The following is a 25,566-nucleotide window of genomic DNA, read 5'->3' as shown; positions in this document are numbered from 1 at the left end:
TGCTGACAGTGCAATGCCAGAGGGCCACTTTCCATGTCAAGTGCAAACTGCAGGTGATCTTCAGTATTACTTACTCTACCCTGCTCATCTGTGGGTGGTCTTTGATAGGAAATCCAACTTCTTCATGGAGCCAAAGCTGGGCTGGGACTAGGCGGAGAGACACGCTGGAGGCAATGCAGCTTCCCCGCTGCCCGCTCCAGACTGGGCCACTGTGTTCCGCACATGGCAGCAAGTGCAGGACTGTTGAGGGATCTGGAGCAGGTGATCTGTGAGAGGAAACAGGTTCTAGAGGCTGCAGCATGCATCAATGGTGCTTACCGGGACACAGACTCAGACACTAGCCCCCGGCGCTCCTCCAGGACAGACAGTGGCTCGTCATGAGCCTGCTCTCCCCTATGGATCTGGATTACAAAGCCAGCAGGTATACCACAAACTGCAGAAAATATGCTTTAATTCCACTGCATGCTTTCCCCCTTCCTTTCCTCTTTTACATTTTTTTTATTGTCTTTCCTTCTTTTTCTACACCCTCTTGCGCTGCAGAGTGACTGGAACTCCCTTTGCCCCTCTGCGGATCCTCCCTGTCTACATTACTCAGAGATTTTGGCTTTCCTTGTGGCCCCTGGCTCCTGCGCAACTGTCTCTACATGCTGGGTGCATTAGCTGCCCCATACATAGTGTTATTGTGTTCCACCTCTTCCCCCCGCTCCTTCTAGTCTCCTGTTCTGTTTCCCCTGCTGCTATGCACAGAATGCCTCCAGTTTCCCCCTGCTCAAACTGCGACCTCACGTGCACTGAGCAACCCTTACCACATTCATTCACTGCTATTGGTGGTCCTGCCCTCCTGTGCCACCAGTTTCCTTTCTATCTGCTCCCCTCATGCAAGGTTCTGCCTGGCAGCAACCTTACTAACTTACCTGCCAGACCCCCTCAATGCACTTTTTGCATGTTGGTTCTATCAAGTTCGGACTAGGCACTGTTTTCACCCTGCCCATAGTATTTTTGTTCCTGTTCTGTTGTTGTAGACCACACTCCTCCCCTTGCCCGTGGATGTTTCTGCACTGACCACCTGGACCCCTGTGTCCTTACGGGAATTTAACACTGGTCTGCTGCCCCACCATGACACCTTCTGCACCGGATCTTAATGTGATTACGTGGAACATCAGGGGGATGCCCAACCCATCTAGGTGTTACTTGAGATACTCTTATTTGCGTCACCGCAACGTCAATGTAGCATTTCTCCAGGAGATGCAAATCACTCAGGCTGCGTCCATGCCCCTCCTCAGGCGCTGGAGAGGCCACATTTTTACAGCTGATTATTCCTCATATGACAGGGGAGTTATCATTCAGGTTAGAGCAGAGACTCCCTTCATAGTCAATGCCTCAGTTGTCAACTCTAACAGCCATTATCTCTTTGTGGAAGTCACCCTAGAGAACTAATGCGTGCTACTCAGCTCGATATATGCTCCAAACACAGAGCAGCCCACTTTCCATCCTGAGCTTTCTGGAGTCCTTGAGTGCTGGGGGGGGAGGGCATCCCTGGTTGTTGGGCAGGAACTTGAATAGCATTCTAGATCCTCTAATGGACAGATCTTAACTCTCACTCTCCAAGCCCCCGACGCATTCTAATGCCAAACACCTGAATACGTGGCTACACAACTGGGTACAGGTAGATATCTGGTGTCAGCGACATGTCGTGGACAGGGTGTACTCATTCCATTCCCATCCTCACGACCTGCATGTGCGCCTTGGCTGTATTATCTGCTCACTAAACTGTCCACACTTGTGACATACACTATTTGGGGAGGACGCACTCAGACCACAACCCTCAGTGCATGTGGGTCTGCTGGGACAACACTCTCCCTCCAATACCAACATGGCACCTCCGTCTGGAGGTACGGGAAGACCGGGTGTCCACGCGACTCTGAATGTCTCCTTTCTTGAATTTGTCAACACGAATACGTCACTGCGTCGTCCTGCCTCGTGATATGGGTCGCATCCAGTAGTGGGAGTTGATGACTCGGCTGTGGAGGCCTTTTTATCGGGTGTTGACCTTCCATTGTCCCCACCTGACTTGTCACTGGATTTCAAAGCGGCAAACACTCCCTTTGAGATCCGCAAAGCTATACAGTTGCTGTGTTCGGGCAAAACTCAGGTCCAGGTGGGCTCTCTCTGGATTTCTACAAAACATATGCCACACTGCCAGTGCCACACCTTCAGGCTCTGTATGATGAGACACTCTCATGCTCCCAGCTTCTGCAGTCCCTCCTGGAGGCACTGATCATTACTATCCTTAAACCAGGGCACTACCCCTGCAAACCTAGCTGCTATAGACCCTTGGCGACACTCAATGCGGATACTAAATTTTTTGGCAAATTCCTAGTGAATCAGCTATTTGCCGTACTGACCCAGACCCATGGATCCCCGCATGCTCGGCCTTATTAAGCTCTTATACACCACACAACTGACCTGAGTCAAAAACTGGCAGACATTTCTCTGAACCCATTTGCATTGGCCACAGCACTCGACTGAGTTGCTCCCTCCTCTAGTCGTTGACTATGGAGCCTCTGCCTCACAAGCCTAGAGCTCAGGGCCGAGACCGGGGGATCCCGCTGGGGGAATGCGTGCATGCTGCGTCACTTTACGCTGACGGCATGCTACTTTATGTGTGAGACATCTTTGAGCCCTTGCTTGTGATCAAGGGTTGCTTTCCACTTTTGCAGCCGTCTCGGGGCTGCGCACCAAATGGGCAAGTCCTGTCTTTTCCTCTTGTCGGCCAGAATGGCAGACCCCGGCCTTCAGCTGAGTGGTGACATGGTGCAGTGGCAGCCAGACACGCTCTGCTACCTTAGTGTTGGGATTTACTACGAAGCAGCAGCACTGGAGGATGGGAACATACGCCAAGTGCTGTCTCTCTTCATGGGCATATCTTGTTTTGGACGGCCCTGCAACTGTCGGTTGCAGGACACATTGCTCTGTCTATAATGCTCCAGAGCTTGCTTTATTATTTTGTTAACTTCCAGATTTAATTGCACAGGTAATTTTTTGTCAAGTTGTTCTGGGAGTAGCTGCTGAGTAACGTCAAAACTGTGCCTGACTACTGGCAGAGGTGGGCTGGGGGCCCCCAACTTGGAGCACTACTACCTTGCTTCCCAACTGCAGTGGGTGGTGTGGTGGTTTGCTGAGCGTGACTTAGAAAACATGGTGTCACTGACATCCCCAATGGCCATAGAGCGCTTGCTACACCCCTTTCACCCATTTGTGCCCGAGCCCATCCTGCTCATGCACCTTCTGCCGGTGGCGTTGCTCTGCTTTCGCTTCTGCCTCCATTAAACTAATGTTTTGGTGCCGTTCACCCCCTTGTTTCAGCTGCTTGTTACACCGAGAGGGCAGGCACACCTCACGGCAGCAACTCTGCCCCCGTGGCATGAGGCGGGCCTCCTATGCACTTCAGGTGGCATGGTCGTCAGCAGAGATACAGTCCCTTTTCAGTACCAACTTTCCAAGACACTTTAGTGAACTCGTGGGACTGATACTTAATGCATCCAGTACTACTGGAATCACAAATTTCTTTAAGGCTGTTGGTTCTGGTTTCGTTCACACCTTCTCCTCCATACTCGGTTTAATACCATCAGCCATCCACTCAATATTCTCCAGTATTTTCGGGGGATTTCCAATAACTTTGGCTATAATAGTTGGCGTTTTGCAGTTGCTATTTTTTATGCGCAATGGCTGCCCCGCTGGAACTATAAGGAACAATAGCGCTCCCATCAGCACAGTTGTGTTGTGAACGCTTGATACAATATTTTGGAGAAACACTCCTGGAGCAATTGGAGTGTGACTGGTCATTCAGACCGGTTTTACATTGTGTGCAGCTTGTGTTTCGGTGCCTCTGGTGCTCTTTGGAACATGCACTGGAAGTTTGTCTTTCTACGCAGCGCTTGCTTTCTTTGGACTCTGATCTGTTGATGTTCTTGCTGAGGGCTCATTACCATAATTGCGCGTTGAGGGTGCATTTGCTACGGGAAGCTACTTATGAGTTGCCCTTCCTGGAGGATGGGGCTCTTGACTCATCGTTGGGCACACCACGGAATGCCACCTGGGCTGAGGCTCAGGGTATGGAACACGACTGCTCCTTGATCCTTCTCGGTGATGCCTTTCCAACTTTAACACCTGCTGAAGTGGAAGATTTCCTGTCCTCCATTGTCCTGGAATTTATTGGAAATTCTAAAAATAACTATGACTCTTGAAATTTGGTCCTTTTCATGCCACGTGTTAACAATTTTAAATTGTCCTTTTATACGGTCATGTGTCCTTTCAACTTGTCATTTTTTACACTTTTACATATATATCCTAGGTTGACCTTAGTTGCTTTTAAGTATATTTAGGCTTCGAACCACCTTCAACCGACAAGGGGAGGGTGTTGTGTAGCCATTTGAGTTATAGCCTCATGCATGTTGTTTTAACATACTAGGCCTGCCGCTGTGCACTTTAACATAGATATATTTTATTTGGCTTTGCTTTATTGTTACAGTAGCCACTTTTACGGTCTTGTTTTATTTTCTCTCTTTCTCACTGTTTTTGCCTAGGCCAGCACTCTGTTCTCAAACAAGACATTCTTGCTCACTCTGTGCTTTTTCCAAGGCTGCAATAAAATAGCTTGTTGGTGAACGTGGTATAAGTTTAGTCTCTGACATTCATAGAAAATACATATTCTTTCGTAGGGACATTTTCTTAGAACAGCAGCTGTTTTAATATAAAAACACTTCCCTGTCCCTTACACGTTAGAGGGAGATTCCAGCCAGAGAACCACGACTGTATGCTGACTGCTGAATTCTTCGCTACAGCTGTATTGCAGACTTCAGGCCTTTGCTCAGGTATGGGGGCTGATGTCTTCCCAGGGGAACCTGAAGGGCAGAATTAGAGATTAACACGCTGTACTCTATCATAGCCTAGGTAGGAATTAGTCTGTTGACTCTAGTGACAATATGGTAGCATTTTTTTTTTATGTTTTACTTTCCTTGTTATAATTTTAATCTTGTCATGCTGTATCATCCTGGTTATTGCAGTCCACGCTTTGCTATTTAAGATGCAGTTGCTTTATTAAAGCATTATTGAAATATATACTGCCTCTGTTTGTCCTTGTGTATGTGAGACTAATGTAACTGAGAGAAACGAATGAGACCTGAGTGACCACGACTTCCCTGAGAAACCAGTTATGTCATGCGCTCTGCTGCCCAATCATCCCTGCCCTTGGGTAGAGATAAGGCACTGCTAGTTAACCGGAGCAGAACCCGGATTGGAGCGACAGGTGTCATCTGTAATGGGTTCGACTCAGTCTCCCACACCGCAGGCGATTCTGCAGCTCAAAATCCAGTAGTCTCATTAGGATAATGAGAGCCTACGTGACACCTTGAGCCACGTCTTCTCTGACACTACATTTATTCCATTTGCTGATCTGTGCAACCACACTGGTCTCTCTTCCGGGCAGTTCCTCATATACCACTCAATCATAGACACAATACCACTACACTGGGGGGCCACTGCAGACCAAACCGGCCGCACATCAGGTACTTCCACATCTCCTGGGTACAGGGTGCCATCTGGTCACATGGTTCACTTAGGAGATGCGCGAACACACCTGCCTACCTCTCCCGATGCTTCGCCACCAGTGGAGCGAGGACCTGGGTAGGGCATGGAGCGACGCGGAGTGGGCCACGGATGTAGCCAACCCTGCCCCTGTCTCCCACAATGTGCGTTTCAGGCTAGTACAGTATTACATTCTGCACCAGGCGTATTTCAACCCAGCGAAGATTAATCAGTTTTTTAACCGCATGGTTGCCTCCTGCCTGCGTTGTCTGACGAGGATGTGGACTTCATCCACATGTTCAGGTCCGGCCCCGAGCTGGTATATTACTGGCCTTCTGTCACTGCTGGCCTCTCCCGCGCCACTGGAGTTCCCTCGCTATGCTCCTGGGGCGTGTGCGCTCGTGGCGTTTTTAAGCATACTGAGAAACATATGGCAGTTGGCAGATTCCTTGACCTGGCTCTCCTCTTGGCTAAGCGGGTGCTCAGGCGCACCTGGCAGCCGAGGGCCTCCCATCGGCAGCTCGCCTGGCTCGGTCAGTGGACGTACGGGCGACGGTGGAGAGCGCTGCCTTGAACTCCGAGTAGTTGCGGGGTCTCCTGAAGTAATCAGTCTTGCATCAGTGTGATGCCCTGAAGAGGCTTGTAAATCTGGGACCGAAACCTCTGACCCTCTTTCATCTGCTCGACTGCTAGCACCCCCCAAACACGGAGCCCACTTCTCAGTCCAGCAACCCTAACCTGTCCGATCCACAGATGCTCGGCCGGTGGCTGTGCTGGGTTGCCTCCCGCCAATGACCTGGATCGTCGCCTCCGCCCTCTCCCTCCTCCTTTTCCCCTTTCCCGTTTTCCTCCTCCCTCTTTTCCCCTTTCCCGTTTTCCTCCTCCCTCTTTTCACCCTTTCCCGTTTTCTCCCCCTGATTTCGCCACTTGCATGCATTTTTCAGGTGCCATTAGCTCCTCTAGCGGTGGCGGTTGTTTTGGGCGTGTGTGGTGAGGGGCTGGATGCCTCTGTGTGCTGAGTGTGTGTGTTTATGTTGTAGTTCTTTATTTTCTTTCCCCCTTCTTTTGCCCTTTAGCAGAGCGCACGCACTCGCCTGCACTTTACGTATCTCACTGTACTGACACCGTCTGCGCACTGCTGTGACAATTCCATACCATAACTTTCAAGATGGCAAAACTGATTGTAACATTTTCAATAAAAAAAGTTTAAAAAAATGAGAGAGCAGAAGTGCACAATATCTCAGTAGACATACTGTATTTCTGCTCTCCCTTTCATTCAATGCAGCTCAGCAAGTGGCCTTGTTGCTCTGCGTTGAGTGAAAGGTTAGTAAATCCAGCCCAAAGAGTGTGAGTATTCTCATCACATGATACATCTGACACTGTACAGGGGGATACAGAAGGCATACATAAGTCCTACTATGAGCTTGTGCACAATGTTGAAGGGGCAAAGGGCACTGCGGTGAAAGGTATGAATAAGGGACTTGTGAGTGATGGTTATGGACTGACTGCGTTGTGGTTACCCACACTCATGGCTATCCTTCACAGCTAAAACATACTGTTCACCTATTGCATGTTGAGAAGGACTTGTGAAGATGTTGAGTCACACCATCCACACAGGTAAGTTATGATCAGGCTGTGAACAACATGTAGGTGTTTTTACTTTGTTTTCTAAACACATTCCTTGTAAATATTTATTATTGATCAGGTCCCCCCCGCACACTCATGTAGTAAGCTTTAAATGGTACCGGAGTACTGAGACTTATCGTCAGCATTATGATCAGAGAAAGACACAATTTCACCATTGTCAAATGGCTTATGGACACCTGAAATTAATGTCAGAAGAGATTTGTTCTATGTCACCACAAAACACATTATGCACCACTGATATGTTAAAAATGAGTACATAATAGTCTAATTAATGACGTTGAACAACATTACACACCTGACACATCGATGCAAGTTTCCCATCTACGTATAATTATTTCTGATATCTATACCTCGCAGAGAGTACACGATGTATTCTTACATTTCTAGGGCGAGGAACCAGTGACTATGAAAGGTGATAGAGTAATTAACAGTACGTATGCAATTATTGGCTATTAGAGAATATCCTGCCCTTTACTGTTTTTAACTCTTTGTAGAATAAGATGCAGAATATATATTGTCACTGGCTATATAAAAAGTGTTTGTGATAGCAGTAATAACATCCTTTCATAAATTCTGATGGAAAAAATACATCTGCAAATATTTAACAAATGGAGAGGCTGGTATACTTCAACATATTTACTGATGTAACTATTTTTTAAATGATGTAACAGTTTAGCAATAATACTATTCCCAGTCCATGGTGCACAACAAGTGTGAAACTCGTATCACAATTTTGCAGTTCACTTTATACATATCCCTTGCCATATGTTTACATGGACTTGTATTACCAACATAGTGCCAGGCCAATATAAATAACTGAAGGACGATAATTATCCTTTCATGTTTAATGGCTATGCACACCAAGAGCATGAAAAACTATACTGTTTTATAGCCGTTATAAAGTGCTAATGGTAGAAAGGGCGTAAATACCAACAAGCTCAGATAGCTCCAGCTCCACTAGGAGCTTTATGTGATACCACATCCGCCCATCTATGTTGGAGTTGATGGACGGTGCGAATGCTTGCTCCCTCTCATCAAAATTTCACTCTCTCTCCTTACCAGGCACACTACTAACACTACACCTACCCATAAATAGAGAAAATACTCAAACACCTCCTAACAACCCTAAACATCTAAACCCCAACGCTACCCAAAACAGACAGATAACCAAATGTTTAATAAGATAAACCACTTTTAGACACACAAAGAACACACAGGAAAAACAAACAGTCAAAATTCAGCCCAAATTAAACAATCCCCAAAACACTCTTCACACATCCAACAAGCACCAAGGACAACGATAAAGTGAAACTAAATTTCACATTCTTCCTGGTATGCAGCCACGCATGTTGCAAAGTTTCATGGATGTTTCCAATCAATTTGAGTGGCTTTGCATCCTATGTAATCTTTAAAGGGCATGCAAGACATGTTTGCGCTTTACAGTGTCCTATTTTACCATGCAAGGGCCACACAAGACATGTTTGCACAAGATATGTTAGTGCTATGCAGCATCATATTTTACCATGTAGGGGCCAACCAAGACATGTTTGCGCTCTGCACCATTGTACGAAGCTACCTTTAAAGCAATACAGGGCAGCAAGCCCATTTTTAACAAAATGTATTGTCTGAGAATGCGTCAGATTCCTACGCCACATCAGGGGTGGCGTTAAAGTAGAGCAGCAGGGAGAAATAACAATATTTCTCCCTGTTATCCTCTCTCTATGTGTACACATACATTGTACAGATTTGCACACACCAAAATAACTTTACACCATGTTGGAGGTGTGTACGGTCACCTCCCACCTCCCACTGGTCAAACGTCTAAAACATGATTTCCAGACTCCAAATATTTCCTCCACAACATTACTGATTCTACTTAAAGCTGTTACATTTTTTCTGTCCCTCAGATTCATTTATGGCAAATGGGGTCATTGACTAAGGCTGTGGGCCACAGCCTTGATCACCTGATAAGAGAAAAAGAAAACCATACTAGGAGTACTTGACAACTTACATATGCATACTGGATGAATGATCTGTGTGGAAGCAGTATAGACAAGCTAATAAACTTTCTCTTAGGGTTTGTTATGGCAGTGTGGTTATATACGGGAATAAGGGAAGTTAAACAGATATGGCTGGACAGAATGCTGTTTTACAGAGTACACTCAACATAAGTTGAGCTTCCGTAGTTGTATGTCACAATAGGTCTATATTATATTGAACATCTGTACAAATTGAGGAGATATCAATCCGTTTTTTTAGGCACATGTTGCTTAGTGTTATGTCATGTGTTGGAAATGGCCCTTTCTGCAGGATTATTCTCAAATGTTTGACCTTTCTCCTCTTTTTCTGATCCTCTTTTTGTTGGCTTTAGGACTCTGGGCACTTTACTGCTGCTAATCAGTGCTAAAGTGCATGTGCTCTTTCTCCTAAAACTTGGTATAATTGTCCTACACCTGCTTGGCTTATTTAATTTACCCGTAAGTCCCTTGTAAAGTTGTGTATCATATATCTAGGGCCTGTACATTAAATGCTACTGCAGCACTGATTGCGTCAACCACAGAAGTTATCTTCAAACTTGTCTCAGGTCTGCCACTGCAGGGCCTGCTTGCACAGCTTTTTGCCACACTGACTTGGCAAGTCAAACTACTTGCCAAGTCCTAAACTTCCTTTTTACTACACCTAAGGTACCCTTAAGGTAGGCCCTAAATAGTCCTATGGGCAGGCAGGTGTGTATTTAAAAGGTAGAACATACATTTTTATGTGCTACATGTCCTACTACTGACAAACAGCCTATTTCATTTTTCACTGCTGTTGGTGCTGCTCCTCTCATAGATTTGCATTGTGATTTCACTTATATTTGTCTAAGTGGTAATTTCTGATCTGTGAAGAGTAGCGTGGGTACATTTGGTATGTTTGGAATGGTAGTGAGAAATCCTGCTTAATGGTGTAGGTCGATTTTACATTACTATTTTAGAAATGCCTCTCTTAGAAAGTGAATAATATAACCAAAAATGTTTTGGTCCCTCTGGGGGAAGGATCTGAATTAACCTCCACAACAGTCGTTGTACCATAAGAAAGTGGCCATTTCTCTGTGCTTATAACTTTGGTGCTTTGCAGCTTGATTCCAATCCACGTCTAGTGCAGAATGACAGCTCCTCTTTTGTGCATACTCGCCAGACAGTCATCCATCAGGAATTGTTAGGTGTGACAGGGTTACATCCACATTCATCTATATACTGATGGTCTTCCTGGGCTATGAGAGAGGGTGGGTCATTCACACTTTACACTTGAACAGGCTGTGTCCTGCCTTCACACAAAGGGCTTGTTTACCCCCAGTGATGTCTGGAACTAGAGTAAGGGTGAAAGGGGAAATACTTGGAACTGGTCAGATCTGTCTGGAAACTTCTCCCACCCTCTAGAAGCTGGCCGCCTAGAATATAAGTACAGAGGCTCTCACCTCGTGATTTGTAAAGCACTTTTGGAACTGGGACTGAACCTCTGTCAGAAGGACGGCTGGACTGTACAAAGGACTCATCTGGACTGCTCTTCTGTTGTTGCCCTACTGACTGCTGCTGGTTGACATAAAGGACCCATCTGGATTGCTTTTCTGCTTAAAGCCCTGCTGCCAGATGCTCCCTGACTCTGTTCTTCCAAGGCACTTGGGGTACTGCCAGAAGGGACCACCATTGTTACTACCTGCTTGGTTGGGCTGCGATAAGGACTGCCACCTCGTTACAGGGACCCTGATGTGTTGGCCTGCCTCCTATCCCTTCTATGCCCTGTGCCCAGTGACCTCAGAGGAATTGTTGGTTTGCCCCCCCTGTTGATTAGGGAATCTCAAGGACAACAAAATATTCCTCCAAAGCGCTGTTTCCTGCTTTTGGACTTCTGCAAGTGTAGCATTTGGGGAGCGCCTTATGTTTTACAAAACTGTCACGTGGAAAGTGCCTTTCTTTTCATTTCCTCATAAACTGCCCAATGCGTGAAGAGCACTTCTCTGTTAGTGTCTTGGTGTCGGAGAGTGCTATGGACTGACCCGTGCTTCCCTTGCCTCCCCTAGCGCCGCACTCTACTGGCACCAAGGGAAGCCTTGGGTTTGAGGTCCCACACGGTCTCCGGCACATCACTGCGGCGTTACAGTAAGCGCCCAGGAGATCCTCCGGTGCGACCTCAACAAGGTGGCTCATGACGTACAGCGCCCTGGGGACAGGTGCTGGCCTGAGGCACCCTATCCCTGCCTATCACCTCGCTGGTCAATCATCTGATGCCTCCCCTCAGCGCGGTCTTCCCTCCCAGAACAGGAGAAGTGAGGAACCATGCACGGGTGTGGCTGTACAGAGTAAAGTAGACACCAGCACCCGGAGGAGACAAGGGGAGGGGTTATGGAGACCACCTCCAACCCTTGCAGGTACAGTGAGAGACCCAGAGGGAGTGTGTCCGCAGACTCTTGACCAAGACAAAAGTAATCCTATCGCAGCAGCTGCGCCACACACTAGCGGGCCACTACTTTCATCTGGGAACCTTGCATGCGGAGGAGAACCCGGGGGGGTCACCCTACTGAGACTTCAGTGTTATGTTATTCCCCTGCCCTGAGGGGCTCTACCATTCACAGTAGCTGTGCACTGATATATCAGAGTGTGCAAGGAACTTTGACGGATGCCTCACCTGGACATTGGAATGATCCCGGCCAAATTTGTTGGGGCAGGTCTTCACCCAAGGTCCCTGCTGCCCTCAGAAAGCGAGTTTGGGCTTCTGTCAGAAGTTACTGCAATTCGTGTAGAGGGCGCACAGGAGTTCCTGTGGCCTATCAGGGACGTGGGCCTTCAGTTCTTGGGAGTTCATAGTTATCACACATACCACACATCACATAATAAGAGCGCAGGTGCGCCAGCCGCGATGTTCTGGTGAGGGTGTCCCAAAGTGTGGTGTCATGGAATAATTTATGTGTCTCTACTGATTCATGTGCTTTGCCTTAACGCTGTGCATGTTGCTAATGACTGTCGTTTTGGGTCTCCTAGGGCCCAGACTAGCGAGGCCTCATGTGATTATGCAGATGTTTGGTGGTTTAGATGCTTTACCATACCATTTCATGCCCTGATGCTATAACCTCTGTAGTTTTTTACATTGATAGGTTATCAGGTCTACCAAGATAACTACATAAGATGCACAGGAATGTTTTCGTCCATGATGTTTTGCAACTTAAAAATAACTTTCTTATTGCACTCATGGTTGTGTTTGTGACAATTGCCTAGTGACAAGGTAATCACTGAGTCATGACATATTGCTCTATGATTTGTGCCCAATATACGTTATATTTTTATATATAAATCTGTGTGAAGTCTCTTTTGTGGTGTATTTATTGTGTCACTGGTGTGAGTGTATTGCGCAAACTAAACATGATCTCTGAGGATAAGCCTGACTGATCTGAGCCAAGCTACCAGGAGGTGAGCACAGGTTATTTTTAGTGTGTAACTTACTTGCCCTGACTAGAGTGGCAGTTTCTGCCTGGCTGAGTTGAATGTCCTAGCCAACCAGAAACCACATTTCTAACATCATGTATACTTAACACAATACTATGGGCCAGATTTAAGAAGAGTGGCACTGCACCCAGTGCAGTGCAGCAGCACTTTCCTTGCACCCCTTAGAGCCCCTCTAACACCACCCTGGCGGTAGTTAGGGAACTAGCATCAAAAAAGTTTGACGCTAGTTCAGAACTTTGCAGGATTTGTGTCAGAAATGTTGACACTAATCCTGCAAAGCCCATTGAGGCCCATTATGAATAATGGTCTGTCTCTTTTCAATACCTGCTCTGAGCAGGGGTTAAAAGTGCTGAAAAAAATGACGCAAATAAATCTCCTATATTTCTTTGCAACATTTTTTCGGCCCCCTAATGGGGGAAACGCCCCGTTTTGCATAATTATGCATGGAGCATGCATGATGTAGCGCGAAGGGTTACAAAGCTGCGCAATGCATACATTGCACTACTTTGTAAATCTGGCATTGTGATTTTGGCCATCTAATGCCACATTATTGTAAAAAAATGATGCTAATGTGTCATTAGATGGTGCAAGGGGCTCTTCAATCTGCCCCTATATCTCTTTTGGTAACAGTGACAGAGACAATGCAGACTTATATAGTATTTGGTTAAATCCAGCCAAACACACACTTTCGAAGATTACTACATTATTGTAGATAATGGACACATATATGAACACACTTTATTTTCAGGTTTCAGCCATGGACCATTATGATCCGTGCAACTTATTCCATAGATTACTTTTCTTACTATTGCTGTACCATAGTTATGTCTGATACAGATATGAATTAACAATTTTGTTAAAGAGAACATAAGTAAACCATTGTAAGCCATAGTTTGCAATTTATTTTGATGGTTGATTACCTTATTGTCATGTACAGAAATGTGCCCATGGCATTTCGTGTCTGTGTGTAGACATTTCTTACATGACTAGGAAGATGGATTGCCATCACACAGAGGAAATGTTATGTTGCTACAAGAGTATGTGAGTTAGTATTACGAATTCACAACTGTGAGGGCATACTATGTGCAAAATAAAGCCTTTGCAATGTCCTTGTGTCTCACAAGGTGACAGCATGAGAACACAAACACTTGTCTTTTGGATGCCTTGAGTGGAATTGTACATAACTGTAACACAAGCCAACACCTTGTGGTGCCTTATATTATATTTCAAGCTGGGAGGTGTTCCATCGGTGGATCATGCCCATTTCCAAGCACCAACTGAAAGATATTTGTACGTTACTAGATTGAGTGCAGCTGCTAACTATGGAAATGAATGAAAAATTTGTGGCTCCCAGCTCAGGCTTAACAATGTCAAACATCTTTAGTACTCCTAAGTATTTCCCCTTTCACTATGCACTACATTCTGCAGCACAAGTGGAAACAGGTATACGCCTTTAAGAATTAATTTTGTGTATGAAGTTAACCCTTTCTAGCCTATTACACAGACAACTTTGCATTATGGTGCAAGGGTGCCAGTGTTGTTGATAGGCTGCACACAGTGCCCCAGCGCAATGAGAGACTACAAATGCTCTGTATCTTTGTAGATATGGTGGAAGTGTCCTCTCTCCTTTTGAGGCAACACGGCAAAGTAACTTTTGTTACTGGTCTGCGTAGCATGACAGAATGGTGAATATGAACTCCAATGGTATACAATTGGTTATGTTTGGTTTCATTACAGACACTATGGCCCTCATCACAACCCTGGCGGTAAATACCGCCTACTGCCGTGCTGACGGCCGTCAACATACCGTAACCGCGGCGGTAATCCGCCACGGGTATTATGACCCACACAGAGAATACTGCCACAATACAAACACCCACACAAGTCCGCCACACCAATGATCAGTGATAAAATGACAATAGCAAAACCCACACCGTCACGCCAACAGGAATACGCCCACAGTATCATGACCCCCGAATCAACGCGCCGGTCTTTCAACCGTGGTAAACCATTGGCGGTACACACCGCCGCGCTCAAAATACACACACACTTACAAAACTACACCACATTGGACAATTCAAAATACACACACCTCACACATATACACACACCACACCCACACACCCACACACCCACATCACTATAAAACCCACAACCCCTTACAACCAAAAAAAAGAGACCAAGCACAGAGAGACAAGCAAAGAGCACACAATCACTCAGAGGCACAGAACCCCATCACTCATACACTGTCTACGCACATCACATTATACATCCCAACACATCACCCCACACATCACCTCACACATATCACTCACACCACATCATGGCACCTCAAAGCCACCCCAGGTTTTCAGAGCTAAGGGTCATGGTGGAGAAAATCATCCGGGAAGAGCCACAGCTATTCGGATCACAGGTGCAGCAGACGTCCATTGCAAGGAAGATGGAGCTATGGCGGAGAGAGTCGTGGGCAGGGTCAACGCCGTGGGACAACATCCAAGAACAAGGGATGACATCAGGAAGAGGTGGAACAACCTACGGGGGAAGGTGCGTTCAGTGGTATCAAGACACCAGATAGCAGTACAGAGGACTGGCGGTGGACCCAAATTTCCTCCCCCACAACTAACAACATGGGAGGAGCAAGTCTAGGCGATCATGCATCCTGAGGGCCTCGCAGGAGTAGCAGGAGGACTGGACTCTGGTAAGGCAAATCTTTACTACTTTATCCCCCCACCCTACCTTCATGCTATCACATACCCCCACCCGTACCCTCACTCCCATCACTCCATCACCTCACATCCACTCCACCATCACAACCCACACATCCCAATACCAAGCCCTGCATGCAACAACAATGCATGGACACCCATCACAGCCCTGCATGTACACCCATCACCACAGCATGCCCAGTAGAGGGACTCAGCTAGCCCACACAATCAGCAATCACACAAGGCCAAGGCGACAGGGAAAACACAATTCTATAAGGGAAACACACCCATTGCACAAGATGGCACACACAGATACAATAACAATGCATTTGCATCCCAACAGGACCCCTACCCAACGTCACTGGACAGGAGGTGCCAGCTACATCCATTCCCCCCCCACAGAAGAGGCCCACAGTGATGACAGCAGCTCTGCACGCCTGGATCACGATGACCAACCTGGCCCATCTAGGACCTCTGGACAGTCAGTTACCCTGCCACAGTCTCAAACCACCACAGAGCCTCCGCCCTCAGGAAACACCACCACAGCACCCACCCAGCGGGCCCATGCCACTGTCCCCAGGACACTTCAATCAGCAGTGTGCCCACCACTACAGGGACCCCAGGCAACCCCACTAACCCAGGACGATCAGGGTCCTGGGGTAAGTGGCAGTGGCAGTGGGCACACGGTTCAGGGGACAGAGGCACAGGACAACAGAGAAGCTGGGAGGACTGCTGTGCGACAGGGTGAGGACAGGCCCAGGGAACCGACCCTCCACGAGGCACTCCCAAACATCATGGGAGCATACCACAATTTCCAGGAGACCATGGGCACAGTACTGGCCAAGTTTCAGGAGACCCAGCGGCTGCAGGAGGGACAGTACATGGGGATCAGGGATGACCTCACAAAAATCTACACCATCCTGGTCACCATAGCAGGGGTGCTGGCTGATATGGGCAAGACCTTGAGGGAGGCAGTGGCACAACAAAGGGCCCCTGACACTAGCCAAACCAATGAACAGCCTTCCACCTCCTCCGGCGCTAGTGGACAGGAGGCCCCGCCACAGGACCAACAGACCACCAGCACCCCACCCCTTGCAGAAGGAGAACCACCCCACAAACGGTCCCTGCGATCCAGGCAGAAGACAGAGAACATTGCCAAGACCCCCACCAGGAAATAGGACCCTCCTGATTGTCACCATTCTGTCCCACTCTGTTCACCTTGAACTGCTATTGCTCCCCTTCCTATGCCCCCTTGGACAATGAACCTGTGATGCCATGAGACTGGACTCTAACTGGATATTCCTCCACCATCACCCCGGCCCCTTGCACATACCCCTATACTTATTAGCACCTAAATAAACACCCTTGAAACAAATACCAATCTGGAGTCAGTCTGATGATTCACAAATGTATTACTACAACATTAGCAAAGCACTACAAGGTATATTTACTCATACCAATGTATGACAGTTGTTGGGCAGCAGTACACATAGCAGAAGCCAGAATGGGGTACACAGATCTGAAAAAAGGAAACCCAAAGGAAAGAGTCAGTGTCCATAGACAGATGGTAAGAGGCTGCCATGTACAATGTCCTAAAGTATACTGAAATGTGAAGAGGAGTTACAGTCTCTTACCTGTGTGTCACTGGAAGTACTACAGGATAATGTTTGTTCTGTTGTCAACATCTTCTTCCTCTGCCTCCTCTTCCTCACTGTCCGCAGACTCCACCGCTGACACAAGACCATCACCAGGCTCATCCTCCAATAGAAAAGGCACCTGGCGTCTCAATGCCAGGTTGTGCAACATACAGCATGCCACAATGATCTGGCACACCTTCTTGGGTAGGAGTACAGGGAGCCACCTGTCAGATGGAGGCACTGGAATCTGGCTTTCAGGAGGCCGAATGTCCTCTCAATAATCCTTCTAGTTCGCCCATGTGCCTCATTGTAAAGTTCCTCTGCCCTTGTCCTGGGATTCCTCACTGGGGTCAGTAGCCATGACAGGTTGGGGTAACCAGTCACCTGCAAATATCGAGGGACAATTGTGAGACACACACTAACCCTTAAGGACAACCCAGACACCTACTCATACTGTGTGGGGACCTTGGGCTCACCTACTAGCCACACCCGGTGCCTCTGCAGTTGGCCCATCACATAAGGGATGCTGTTAGTTCACAAGATATAGGCATCATGCATAGAGCCAGGATATTTGGCATTCACATGGGAGATGTACTGGTCCGCCAAACACACCATTTGCACATTCATCGAATGATAGCTTTTTCTATTCCTGTACACCTGTTTATTTCTGCGGGGGGGCAATTGCCACATGTGTACCATCAATGGCACCAATGATGTTGGGGATATGTCCCAGGGCATAGAAGTCAGCTTTCACTGTGGCCAAATCCTCCACCTGGGGCAACACGATGTAGCTGCACATATGTTTCAGCAGGGCAGACAACACCCTGCACAACACGTTTGAGAACATTGGCTGAGACATCCCTGATGCCGTGGCCACTGTAGTTTGGAAGGAGCCACTTGCCAGGAAATGGAGCACTGACAGGACCTGCACTAGAGGTCGGATACCTGTGGGCTGGCGGATAGCTGACATCAGGTATGGCTCCAATTTGGCACACAGTTCTTGGATTGTGGCACTATCAAGTTTGTATGTGATTATAATGTGTCTGTCCTCCATTGTCGACAGGTCCACCAGGGTTCGGTACACTGGAGGATGCCGCCATCTCATCATCTGCCTCAGAGGTTGTAGCCTATGGAAGAGAACCGTGAGCAGAAGGTCATTTACCACATAGATAGCACAACCGTGTCTGAATTAATGTTACAGAAACAGTGTGTGAAATTGAGTCAGTATATGTGCCAATATGTACTGTGAAGCAGTTAGGTGCCATGCCATGTGCCCCCACTAAAATGGCGGCTGCCTGACCTGTGAGGAGGGACAAGGGGAAATGAGGTAACTGCGCTGGCATTGTGCAGTGTCGCGGTAGGCGGTCGAAGACCGCCGCGCAACTCCGCATCGGTTATCATTATATATATGTGGGTTCCAGGAGCCAATGGCGATGTACGCTGGCGGTGACGGTACACACCGCCATGGATGTCACCGCCATTTTCTACCCATTCACTCACTTGATACCTGACCTTCAACAGGAAAGGACCTACACTGCAAGTGCTGCTGTGACCTGAGTCTGGAAGTGACAATGGCTCATGTGTCTGGGGAAAGGGCCCCTGCCTTCACTGCAGAGGAGTTGGAGAGACTAGTGGAAGGGGTCCTCCCCCAGTACACGCTACTCTATGGTCCTCCAGACAAACAGGTGAGTAAACTGTGAGCATGATCATGGGACATGAATGTATGGAGTGGTGTGGATGGAACTGGCATGGTTGGGAACTGGTGGGCAATGAGTATGATGGTCCGGATGGGTGAGTAATTACATTTTCCGCTGTCTTTACCCTCTAGGTCAGCGCCCACCAGAAGAAGGGTATTTGGCGTGCCATCGCCAAGGAGGTGCGGACCCTGGGGGTCTATCACAGGCAGAGCACCCACTGCCGCAAGAGATGGGAGGACCTGCACTGCTGGACCAAGAAGACGGCGGAGGCCCAGATGGGGCTGGCATACCAACGTGGAAGGGGTGCCCGTCGCACCATGACCCCCCTGATGTTCTGCATCCTGGCAGTGGCCTATTCGGAGTTGGATGGGCGCTTGAGGGCATCACAGCAGCCACAAGGGGGTGAGTACAGTTTCAGAAAGCAGACTTTGCACGCTTTAGGAACTAGATGGCTTTGAAGCACCCATACCCCAATGGTACAAGTGGCCAACTACTAGTGTGAAGGGTCCTGTGGTTGTCAGGTGTGCAGGTGCTGGCGTTAGGCATAGTACCCCATGGGCTGGTGACTACCTTAGTGAGTGGTTGGGCATGGCCTAGTGCATAGGGCAGCTCAGTGTGTGTTGTGTACACCAATGGTAGTGGTGTTGCTGGCATTGATCATGATCATTGATCATGTGTGTCCTCTGTCTATCCCCCTTTCTTGTTTTGTCACCCTGTCCTTGTGTGCATTAGCATCATCTGGCAGAGCAAAGGCACCGGCGACGGAGGGAGCTGCATCCCACATGGTCCATGAGGCTGAATCCAAGAGGGTGAAGCCAACAGTGGGACGGAGGGCGAGGGGAGCTCCACGACGGGGACAGGAGGGGAGACCAGTGACTGCGACTCCTCCTCTGATGGAAGCTCCCTGGGAGTGGTGGATACCTCTGTGCCCACCCCTACAACAGGTATAGCCACCACCCCTCCTACCAGCACCCCCCTCCCAGCAGCCCGTCAGCGTGTTTCCAGTGCCCGCTCACCCAGGAGGGTCGGCATCTCCTTCGCCCCAGGCACCTCAGGCTTTGCCCCAGTTAGTCCTGCTGCCCTCAGTGCGGAGGATATTGACCTCCTGAGATCCCTCACTGTTGGGCAGTCAACCATTCTGAAAGCCATCCAGGGTGTCGAGAGGCATTTGCAACAAACAAATGCATACCTGGAGGGCATTCATTCTGGTGTGGCGGCCCAACAGAGAACATTTCAGGCTTTGGCCTCAGCCATTGTCCCTGTGTCCAGCCTCCCCCCTTCCCTCTCCAACGTCCACTACCCAGACCCAATCCCCTCTACCTCAGCCTATCCCAAGCACACCTTCAGAAAAGCATGCACACACATCAGCACACAAAAGTGGCTCAGGAAAACATAAGCACCACACATCATCACACAGGCACTCACACCAGCACCATCCCCATGCACACATACCAACATCCACTGCCTCCAATGTGCCTCCCTCCTCCTCTTCCTCCACCTCCCTCCCAGTATCGTCTCCACTCACACCTGCATGCACTACATCATCAACCACTGACTCCATCACTAGCACGCCCATCACAACACACCCCTCAAGAGCAATCACCACCCCCACAACCATTCACTCGCAGGTACACACCCACTCAACAGCCATCCACCTCACAACAGCTTCCAGCCCATGCACCTTCACCCAAACTCAGCAGACGTACACCTCCTACAACCCCTATCTCTTCCTCCACTCCCACACACCCTCCATCTTTCCGTCCCAGTGTGTCAAAAAAACTTTTCCTAGCTAACGTTGACCTCTTCCCTACACCTCCCCCGGTCCTTCCCCTAGGGCCAGGATGTCTAGATCCCAGGCCAGCACCTCAGCCACCAAATCGGCGTCCACTGTGGTCCCTGCAAGTCAGGGAGGATCGAAGGGGACACCCATCAGGGCTGCCAGTGTGCCACCTACAGATGGTAAGGACCACCCGATTCCGCCACCTGCCAAGGTTAAGAAGGGGCCGGCATGCAGCAGGAAAAAGTCGCACCACCCACCCAGCAAGGCCTCATCCAAACACAAAGAGGACAGTGCCAAAGTCCCAGCAGCAACTACCAAGGTGGGGAAGGGACACAAAAGCAAGGGCAGTCACCTCATGGCATGAAGCCTCCTGGAGATGGGTTGGTGACCACCATTTCCACAGACAGGCCAGCAACCTGTACCACGGTCAGCACTGCCGCACCGACTGCCACCTGCACCGCCATCTGCACCACCCCCTGCACCGCCGCTGCCACAACATCAGTCACGAGCATCCTCCACAGTGATCAGCCATCCGAGGCTGCTATAGACGGTCTGGTGTCTCCCTCCACTACTACAGACACCTGCACTACGGGCAGCACCGGCAGTATCTAAGCCCCCTCAGCCACCGCTACCTGCACCGCCATCTGCACCGCCACGTGCCCAGCCGGTGCCACTACAATGGACATCAGCAGCATCCCCAGTGGGCAGCCGTCTGAGGCTGCAGGTGACATCCTGGACCCTGCACACGCCACATGAGGCACCAGCACTGCCACTACCAGCAGTTTGCAACCTAAGTCGCCGCAGGATGGAGTGTGGCTCTGCCTCCATGGAGTATCATGCTACCTGTTCCCTGCACATCTCGTAGCTCAGACACCCAGGTGAGGGAATGGGAACTGCCACACCCCAGGTGCAGCATCACTGGGCACAATGCCCCCTTCAGAACCAGTGGAGAGATGCATCCACTCCCCCAATCCTTGGCAGGATGAAGCACACTGGGCACAATTCCCCCTCCAGAACCAGTGGAGAGATGCATCCACTCCCCCAATCCTTGGCCGGCTGAAGCACACTGGGCACAATGCCCCCTCCAGAACCAGTGGAAGAAAATATCCACTTGAGAGACTGTGGCTTTGCACTCCCCAGGACCAAGCAGTGGGCAAACCACCCACTAGAGAGACTGTGGCTTTGCACTCCCCAAGACCAAGCAGTAGGCACACCACCCACTTGAGAGACTGTGGCTTTGCACTCCCCAGGACCAAGCAGTGGGCACACCACCCACTAGAGAGACTGTGGCTTTACACTCCCCAGGACCAATCAGTGGTCACACCACCCACTTGAGAGACGGTGGCTTTGCACTCCCCAGGACCAAGCAGTGGGCACACCACCCACCTGAGAGACTGTGGCTTTGCACTCCCCAGGACCAAGCAGTGGGCATTGAACCCCCTTGAAGAGCAATGGCGTAGTACCATCATCCGGCTGAGGTGCACCCACTTCTCTTCCCCCTGAGGTGCCTGTGTTTTTTTGACCTGATGCCCCTGTAGTGTTCTCTCCGTTTTGAGGCAGGTGTCATATGTGGGCTTTGCCCATGATTTTTGGGACCACTGGTCCACGGACATTTACAAGGGACAGTGTAAGGCCTTCTGTACATAATGTAAATATTTGTATATACTGATTTATTTTTATTTGATTGCTATATCTGAATGTTCCAAAATATCACTGGTTAAACTCATTTCCTTTTGTCCTTGCATTCTTCCAGGGGGTGACGGGGTGTATCTGTCATGTTGTTGGATGTGCTAGTGTGTATGATGTTGTGGGTGAGGGTGGGGGGTGGGGGTGTTGCGTGCCACATGTGTGCCTAACTCTCTTTTACCTCCCCCCTCCCCTGTGTGCTAGGTGCAGTACTCACCGTCGTCGTCGTCGCCACCTTCTTTCTATTTCCCGGTGTATTAGGAGATACACCAACATGGGGAGGACCTGCAGTTCAGGCTCCATGGCGTCCTGGTTCTTCGTGGAGTGTCAGAAGGTGAGTGGTTCCTCTTCAGTGTACTGTTTCCGCCATGCTTTTGATGTCGTTGGTACCACCCCGAAAAAGCTGGTGGATTGGCCTCTCATAATAGGGTGGACGGTACATTGTCTTCCGCATGTCTGTTGGCGGTGACCTCTGCGGTGTTTGTTGCTACCACCCTGGTGATCGGAGTGTTAAAGTGGCTGTCTATGTTGACGGTTTCCACTGTGGTAGTGATCCCATTTTCTTTACCTCCGGCCTGTTGGCGGTGTTCCCGCCGCTTTAACACTGACCGCCAAGGTTGTAATGAGGGCCTATGTGTAAAGGGAACACTTTATTGATCCTATATTTGGATATTGTCAATTGTATTTCACACCCATATGGAAATGAACAGCTGCGCAATTGGACTTACCAATGAGTAGGCCATTTCCATAAGTTCAATTCTGAAAAGCTCATTTATCGTCAGTGTCAAAAAATATAGGAATCATGGGCATTTACAGGGTACTTGGTTAACACAATGGTGAATACTCTATTATGATCCACAATTGCCTGCACACTGATGGAATAGTTGTGTTTCTGATTGCCGAAAATATGTGCAGTAGCTGCACATGCACCAATTGCACATGAGGGCAATCAATTGCTCCCAGAACATGTAGAAATCCAACAATGTTGTAAAATCCTTGCCTGGTGGTGATTTGTTGTTGACTGTTTTTTGGGAAACAGCAGATACTGCAGAGTTAGCTGGATATTAGTATCAGCACAGATGGCAGAAAGGACAAAAGTGCCCAATGTGAGATATGTCGACATTGCAGAGGTCTTCTAGAAAGAGCCAGAGCCCAACATGTGTAAGACTGCTAGCAGTTTGTCATTTTGTGAGATGGCAATGGACCGTCATGTTGCTGGTTTAAGAATTGATGAGATGGATGTTCACCAACAACTTTCAGATGCTCTCCTTCTTTAATTGGTATAGCTGACTCGCCTCCTCATCCCTGAGATCAATGAGGGTGATCTTTTATTTGGATATCTGCTTCTTCCGACTTCAATGTCGCTGTTGTCACTCTGTATGCAAAATAACAACCCCCGTGGCTTAGAAGAGCTCACCAGAGTGTTTTAGGTGGAAGGTTTTACTGTACAGATGACCATGCGGCATTATGTGCATCTGCTCTGGACATGCGTAGTATTCTGATGCATTTCCATCTTGCATTATAATGTAGTTACGATGCGTCATGATATGTTATGTTCTGTTATGAATTTTTTTAGAATGCTACTAAAACCCAAGGCTGAAAGACTACCCAGTACTACTGAGCAGATGCCTAGGGGCGAGATAAATCCAGAGTCTCATTGAAAAGCCAAGTTTTGATGGCTTTCCTGAAGACTAGTAGAGTTGGAGCTGATTTAATAGATATGGCAAAACATTCCATGCCTTGGAAGCTCGGTGAAAGAAATATCTGCCTCCCCAGGTAAGTTGTTTGTATCTAGGTACTAAAGAGAGCATACAAGATGCAGACCTGAGTGATCTGCCCGGTTTACGCCAATTAATGGTATCCTTAAAAAAGTAGGACCTTGATTGTTCAGTGCTTTATATGTAATGCAGAGAGCTTTAAAGACATTTCTCTGTCTTATAGGAAGCCAATGCAATTTTCTGATATGGTCAGAGACTGGAAAATATTTGTGAATGTTGAGGAGTAAATGAGCAGCAGCATTTTGCAGGGATTGAAGTTTGTTTAAAACTGATTGTTTGTCATTGGGTAAAAGACAATTGCAAAAGTATAACTTGGACATTACCAAGAAGGTAACGGCTAGTTTCTGTAGGTGACTTCGGATAAATGGTAGAAGCTTTTTTAAGATCCTAGCATAAACAAAGCAGAAAAGGTTACTGATTTTGCATGGTTCTCAAAAGACAGTTTATTGTCGAGCGGAATTCCCAGATTGTGTGTTTTAGAGACTGGGGCTGGTAGGGGACTTAGGGCCAGATGTAGGAAACTCCCAAATCGCGACTTGCAATTTGCGAGTCCCTGCGACTCGCAAATTGCAGGTCGCAATTTGGGATGCAGAAAGGTGTCTCAGACACCTTCTGCGAGTCGCTATGGGGTTGCAAAGACCCACCTCATTACTATTAATGAGGTGGGTCGCAATTTGCGGCCCCATAGCGACTCAGGGCACTCACGGGGATGGAGGCCTGCTGTAGTCAGCAGACCTCCATGTCCGTGACTGCTTTTAAATAAAGCAGTTTTTTTTTTTCAAAGTGCAACCCGTTTTCCTTAAAGGAAAACGAGCTGCACTTTGAAAAATAAATCGAAACCTTTTGTTTCGGTATTTTTCAGGGCAGGTAGTGGTCCATTGGACCACTGCCTGCTCTGAAAAATTATTTTTGGGTCCAGTCACAAAGGGGAAGGGGTCCCCTGGGGACCCCTTCCCGTTTGCGAGTGGGTTACCATCCACTTCAAGTGGATGGTAACTGCGAGTCGGAAATGCATTTTGCAAGTCGGTTCCGACTCGCAAAAGCATTTCTACATAGCAACGATGCATTTGCGACTCGCAAACGGCGATTTTCGCCATTTGCGAGTCGCAAAGTCGTTGCTACATCTGGCCCTTAGTTCCTGTGACCAGCAGGAGTCTGTCCAGAACGAAAGAAATGTTCCAAAAAGGTGCACTTCTCTTTTGTTGGAGTGTAGTCTCAAGCAATTGTTTATCATCCCTGCACCAATGGCAGACATAAGTCGCAAAATCTGGTATTGTAGTAGGGTCAGTGCTTGCAAAAGAGACAATTTGCGTGTCGTTGGCATAGAAAGTAAGTGAAACCACATAGGATCGGAATAAACAAGCTAGAGACTTAGGGGGTCATTCTGACCCCGCCAGGGTCGGCGGGAGCACCGCCGACAGGCCGGCGGTGCCCTGCAGGGCATTCTGACCGCGGCGGTTCAGCCGCGGTCAGAAGAAGCAAACCGGCGGTCTCCCGCCGGTTTACCACTGCCCTTAGAATCCCCCATGGCGGCGCAGCTTGCTGCGCCGCCATGGGGGATTCTGACACC

Source organism: Pleurodeles waltl, chromosome 4_2 (assembly GCF_031143425.1).
Source record: "Pleurodeles waltl isolate 20211129_DDA chromosome 4_2, aPleWal1.hap1.20221129, whole genome shotgun sequence".
Classification (NCBI taxonomy): domain Eukaryota; kingdom Metazoa; phylum Chordata; class Amphibia; order Caudata; family Salamandridae; genus Pleurodeles; species Pleurodeles waltl.
Note: the sequence above shows the minus strand (reverse complement) of the source record.